The sequence below is a fragment of the Helianthus annuus genome, chromosome 8 (assembly GCF_002127325.2).
Source record: "Helianthus annuus cultivar XRQ/B chromosome 8, HanXRQr2.0-SUNRISE, whole genome shotgun sequence".
NCBI lineage: Eukaryota > Viridiplantae > Streptophyta > Magnoliopsida > Asterales > Asteraceae > Helianthus > Helianthus annuus.
Window position 1 is genome coordinate 124,446,401 of NC_035440.2, and position 6,865 is coordinate 124,453,265.

The 6,865-nt window shown below is 36.9% G+C and overlaps 1 long non-coding RNA gene across 1 annotated transcript; it reads left to right on the forward strand.

Annotated features, from left to right (window-relative positions):
* Nucleotides 1-836: 836 nt before the first annotated feature.
* Nucleotides 837-3,659, forward strand: LOC110871476. The gene is made up of 4 exons (XR_002553770.2): nt 837-1,165; nt 1,256-1,727; nt 2,553-2,641; nt 3,602-3,659. It is a non-coding gene; the product is annotated as an uncharacterized LOC110871476 (long non-coding RNA).
* The last annotated feature ends 3,206 nt before the right edge of the window (nt 3,660-6,865 follow it).

Here is a 6,865-nt window from a genome sequence, read left to right on the forward strand (position 1 = left end):
ACATTGTTTTTAATTCATACCCATGATTCCGTGTAATTAGTTTGCATCTGACAAGTGTTATTTTTTTTTAAATAATTGTTTCATTCCAATCATCAGGGCAAATTACATAAGGATAACAGATAAATGAGCAAAAAACTGCACCGTCATCCCCTTCTGAATAGAAAACATTAATCTATTAAAAACAAAGCCTCGCCCCTGAGGGGTGGAAAAGTTGTTGTGGACCACACGCTGAACTCTAGCCAAGAACCGAACCGCCTTCGGCGCCAAAGAGCCGAACGTGTCAAACGCCAGGGGGACAAAGGCATGACGAACGTGTTATTTGAAAAAAAGATTTAAGGGGTTATCTCATGTGACAACCGGTGATTTACGGCTCTTAATTACGTGATTAACAGGTGATTAACGCGATAATAAATAGTGTTTAAGACATGGATTAACTTAATTAGGCCTTTGGAGTGCCTAGAAACGTCTATCCGACCTTACAGTGCGCGAACGGTGGTTTACGGAGAAACATGTTAAACGTAAAACGACAACGAAATGAAACCGAACAAACATAAACGTTAGTGATATTTAACAAAATACTAGGAAGCGCTTAACAAAATATTTGTATGCATAATATATATATAATTATATGCATTCAAATATGGTTTTGGGAGTATGTATTTATATGTATACATGGATTATATATTAAAAATTACTAAATATAATAAGTAATAAAGAAAATATGAAACAAAGAAAAACAAACAACTCCTTCAACATGTGTCGTTGGAGTTAAAAAGAAAAAAAAATTATATAAAGTAAATAAATTAATATAAGAAAAAGAAACAAAAGAAAAGATATCAAGGCTTTGAAAGTCAAAAGGAGGTGGTGAGCGACTGACCGGCCACACCCCATTCAACTCACCTGCGTCTCTTCACACCCACTTGAAATCGGAGGTCGGCTGAGCGAGAGAGAGGAACCAAGGAGGTGGTGAGCGACTGACCGGCCACACCCCATTCAACTCACCTGCGTCTCTTCACACCCACTTGAAATCGGAGGTCGGCTGAGCGAGAGAGAGGAACCAAGGAGGTGGTGAGCGACGGAACCAGAGCCGTCGCCGGTCGGCGGCGGCGGCAGCGGCAGTGGAGGCTAGATGACGGCGGCGACATTGTTTTCGACAACTTTTATGGTAAACCTTCACCTCACTCGCCTTTTCTCTTCATTTTTTTTACTCATGATGACGAATTGTTGTGGTTGTTTATGTTGGTGTGATGTTGAGGATGATGGTGGTGGTGACGAGCCGATGAAGCTTCGCCGACGGTGGCGGAGCCACGGCGGTGATAGTGACGGTGGTGCTTCAGATTTGTTCAGATGGGTCAGATTCATGCTCAGTTCTTAGTTAGCTCAAGATGTAATCTCCGGTGCAGATTTGGTCACGGGTTCGAGTTCGAGTCAACTTTGGTGCAACACGGTTTAACACGGGTCGACTCAGTCTCGGTTCGGTCAACCCGGGTCAGACCCGGTCAACTAAGTGAGTCAACTCAGTTCGGTTTTTGGTCAATACGAGTCAACGACTTGGTTCAGATTTGTTTCGGGACATATTGGGTTCAGTTTGACACATTTCGGTCCAGTTTCGGTTCACACGGTTCGTATCGGTCAACCTCAGTCAAAGTACGGTCAAACTGAATCAACGAGAAGTTTCGGGTCAACCACAGTCAACACTGGGTCAAAACTCGGTCAACCCAAGCGCGGTAAAGTTTAAACGACACGAAATCTCAAATTATATAGTTATAGATCTTATATTGTTACGCGACCGAGCTCGATCCGATTAAATAACGTTTATACATTAGTTAATATATACGTTTTAGCGCTTGACGAAAATTACCTATATATTGTTAGTTGACAATTGTTGAATTTTGACAAAATAACAACAATTTGAGTTGTCGGGGCATCCTAAAAACTTAGGAAACTCTGCCCGAATTTCGTTAAAAATCCGAAATACCAAACACATCTATATTGTTTAAATGACGCCTTTCGAAGTATTTTAGCTAAATAAATATAAAGTATATCTATACTTTTGGCGACGTTTTATGAATTACAAAAAAAGGGTTATAACGTCTCGACAAAACGCGAGCTATTAGTTTACGAAATTCGTATACTTTTATTAAATAAATATAATTATTTATATTTATTTTAAACGTCTTTAATCGAAGTATGACACCTTGCCGTAAGATTCATAACAAACGATATCATTAACCGACTCGATTCGATAACAACGAACTATATATATAATTATCTACACTTTTTATTCGCGACGACTAACACGATTTCGTAAGTATATTTGAATATATATACATTTCATATAAAATATATATTCTAAATCACTCGAAAAATAAGTCGATCTCGAAACTTAGTTTTATCCCGAATATAAACGGGATCAAATAACCATAGTTGATTGTTTCAAACAATAATAAGAACGCCTTCGTAGGGTCGTTTTATTAACGATGCGGTAGAGCTCGGACACGTAGTTTAACTACGTTGTTTTATTAGAAACTGATGAGGTATTCCTTGATTAGGAACAATATAGTTGCACGCTAGCTAAATGCACGTTCTTGGAACGACACTTCGGAATCACGCTAGGCTAGCATTGCACTTGGAAGTCCAGGTGAGTTCATAACCCCCACTTTTCACTGTTTTACATTTTTTTTTTATAAAATGTTTTCGGGGGTGGGAAGACATGCAAGTTTTTGCAAAAGAAAACACTATTTCGATGAACGAAAACACATATTTATAAACCATGTTGCAAATGATTTTCAACGAACTTGAATGGTTTACGAACGATTTATACTAAACATACCGGTTTTACAAAACGTGCATGATTTTCATGACTAGTGACGGGAATGTCCTAGTTACTACAACGGAACTGGGTTGGCCTGCATACGTAAAACGAGACAACTCAGTGAGATCATATCCCCCTTTTCTTTCAACGTTTCGGTTTACAACTTTCGGGGGGAAATACATGTCAAACTAGGGTATGATTAAGTTATGGAATGAACTCTTAGATCATGTGAGCATAGGCTGTAACTGAGGTACCATTAATCCTTTTGAGGACCAAGGAACAAAGGTTAGATCTAATGGGTACGGGCGAGCCCCACTCACGGTCCATGGGTGACCACTTAGAGTGCTGTTGTGTCCCAGTCGAGGTGATTCGACACTAAAAATTGCCTACGCGGGTTGAGTACCTCCTATGTCGTCGCATATATTAATGTCCTCGCGAAACATTAATGATCAACATGTTCATAGACGCTTTTCATACCAACTTACAACACTATAACCTTCAAATGTTTTTTTTATATTCATTTGACACAAACTCATAATACATGTATTTACAAACTTTGATAATGTTTTCAACTTATGTACAAGTAAGAGGACGAGTTGGTCCTGCTTACAAAGACTCTCGTGGGCTAAACTCACAACTTTCATATATCATGCCGAGAAAATGATTTTACTATGTTTTCTCAACAACTTTAAAACCGGTTATCAAAAAGATTTATTTTAAATCTTTTCAAAACAAACTATGAACTCGCTCAACTTTATGTTGACTTTTTCGCATGTTCTTTCTCAGGTTGCATTTTCAAAACTATGGAACGGTTGGAATAGGAGAACCCATGGGAATTCGAGTACTTAGCGGCGTTCTTTTTCTAGAAGTCTTAGCTTATTTGCTTCCGCTGTGCAATGAAGATACCGGTCCAGTCACGCCAGCTTTGATTTTTCGGGGTGTGACATCTCATGATGAAAAGATTGAATATGGAAAGAACTTCAAGTGATCATACATTCCCATTATTGTTAATGGATAAAAAACAATGGCATTATTAATGTTGATATTTCGTCATAAAAGCTTTTAACAAGAGGAAGGAATATATTGCACATCATGATTGACTCAAATATTTTGACATTTATTTTGTAGAGAACACATTTATGCATCTTTTTTTAGTTTAAGTTCATGAATGTGACGTTCACATATCGTATTGATATCCATGGACCTTCTCGGCCGTCAAGAATTTGAAAGGGAACTTTTAGATTGATTTATGCTTGTAGAAATTCATGAATTTGTATAATTTTTTGGTTATTTATGTTTGGATATGTATATATATGAATGATTATTTGGGACCATTTGGTTTGATTTATATCCAAAAACATTTGAAAAAAAAAAAAAAGCAATCGAAAAGTGGTTACAAAAATATGCTTGGAAATTGATCCGAAAATGGGTAGATCGCAAACCTGTAGTAAAAACTAACCGTCACAAACCCGTCACAAGAATTGCTAAATTTGGTCACAAAGTAACCATCATATAAGTGATTGCAAAATAGGATAACCTCTTGCGACAAATATAGGATTAATAATGCAGTCGCACGTACTCGGTCTTCTACCATTGAATTAGAAAAAATACACTTCAAATACAATTACAAGTTTATTTTGAAAAATAAATACAATCACTCGTGTGACATCCAGCTTTTCACGCCGTACCGTACAATTGTAGCACGTGTTGTGAATAGATAAAAGGTTGTATTTGACTGATTATGATGTTTATATGTGAAATTTAATGAGTTGGTAAATTTTTTAACCTTGGTAAAAATTATGATGACAACGATAAGATAAACGTTTTTCACGTAACGGTTAAAATGCGAAACGAACGTCGGTGACCACCCGATCAGTGTTAAAATTCTAAAAATAGTCTATCATGATTAGAATAATAATTTTAATCACATTCGTGAGAAAAAATAAATAAAAACGCTTAAATCCCTATTTTTGCGATTTTAAGCGCGTACCGCGTAGCACAGCGCGCATATACTGCCAAATACCAGCAACGTAGCCAGTCCAGGCAAACAAAATATTGTTCAATAATATTTTGGTGAGTTTATTTTTATAGAGTGTCAAAAATAATTTAAAACGCCATAAACCGGGATTAAATGCTAGATAAAATACCCGGTATCCAGTTAAATACATGTTTTTATCTATTATATATCACATATGTGTATGGTATACATATTATGTGTTTTTTTTTTTTTTTGAAAAGTAGACGATTTTATAAAGAAAATAAACACACCTTAGCAAGATGCTAAGGCATAATACAAGTACAATAGCAGAAAGAAAAAACAACAAAGATGTTCACAAATATTATTTGAAACAACTGGACTTGCCTCAATCATTCCAATCCAAATTCTTCTTTCCAGCTTTTTCCTTCACCCATAAAAACGTGAGTGCCTTAATGTCGCCTACAGCCCTTGAAACGTCTGTTGTTTTGCTTCTGAAAATCATATCGTTTCTGATCCGCCATAACGTCCAACATGTTGCTGCCATTATAAGGTAAGCCACCTTCTTCTTCTCTTGTGATGAAATATGAGCTTCAATATGTTCCAACAATCCCACCACACTTAATAGGTACCTCGAAAGTGGTATTTTAACCCACAACGAAATTGCAGACCAAACCAACTGAGCGTATTGACATGAAATCAGCAGATGATCTACAGTTTTGTTTCGTAAGTGGCATAAAACACATACAGCCGAGGGAATGTGTATATTCCTTAATGCCAAGGCATCTCTAGTAGGAATCCGATCCAGGACTACTCTCCAAAGAAAGCAGTTAATTTTCTTTGGAATCCAATTAAGCCATCTAAGAACTTGTGTTTCTGGGATCGTAGTTATTCCATCCAATTCAGAACGTAGATTGCCAACCGTGAACTCTTCTCGATCATCTTCCTTTTTCCAAAGCCACCTATCCGATTTCTTGTTTAATTGAATGTGTTCCAGCCGCTTTACACAGTCATTCCACAGGTTACTTATTTCCGTTTGAGAAATCTGCGATTCCCCACCCCACGTCCAACTTATAGGCCCCCCCGTTGAGTCGTAACACTGCTGCACCAGGCAACGTTTGTCTTCTTGCAACTCAAAGAGACTTGGAAATTGCTCCTTTAGTGAAGATCGTCCTGCCCATTTATCTAACCAGAAAAATGTTTTATTCCCGCATCCCACTTGTACCTCAAGCCTTTTTTCTACATCAGACAATTTGAGACTCGAACCCTTTCTTAGCTGTACAATGTTCTTCCAAACTCCACCATATTATGTGTATGTGTTGTCGTGTGTATATGAGAGGAAGATGCCACCACTCACACCCTCTTGCCACTTGTCAAATTGTAAGATATGCATGCAATCTTCCAAAATCTCCATATCTTTCAAATTCCAACACAATCCTCACAAACCAAGAATTCAAATCACTCCACTCTCTCTCTCTTGAAGCTCACGGCCAACACCCTCTTTCTTTCCTTCCAATTTTCGAAATTTACAAGCATTTCTTCAAGATTCAAGTTCATTCCAAGCTTGTTTCAAGCACTTTTGAAGATCCAAAGGTGATTTGGAGGTGTTTCAAGCAAGAACCAAGCTCCATATCCTCATATTTTGTCAAAAACCCATCAAAAATCCATCAAAAATCGTGAAGGTATAAAATTTATGTTTAAATCCTTGTTCTTGATTTTTGGTGTTGGTGATGATGATAGACGTTTCTCAAGGTTCTTGGATTTTTCACAAACTTGAAACTAAAATGAAAAGGGTTTTTATACAAAATAAAAAGGGAAGTATATGTGTGTGTATATATAACCGTATGTATGTATATGTGTAGGTATTTGAGATTTAGTTTGATTTTTGATAAATACTTGTTTAGGATGTTTGCTTGCATGAACAAGATTATGAGCCAATATGTTAGAGATATAAAGGAATGATTTAATCATGAGTTATAATTTGAAATAATGTTAGTATTTTGACATGTAAATGGCCGAAAATTTATTAGACATGTTTGAGAATTTTTAAGTTATTGCATGTTCTTGAATGATAG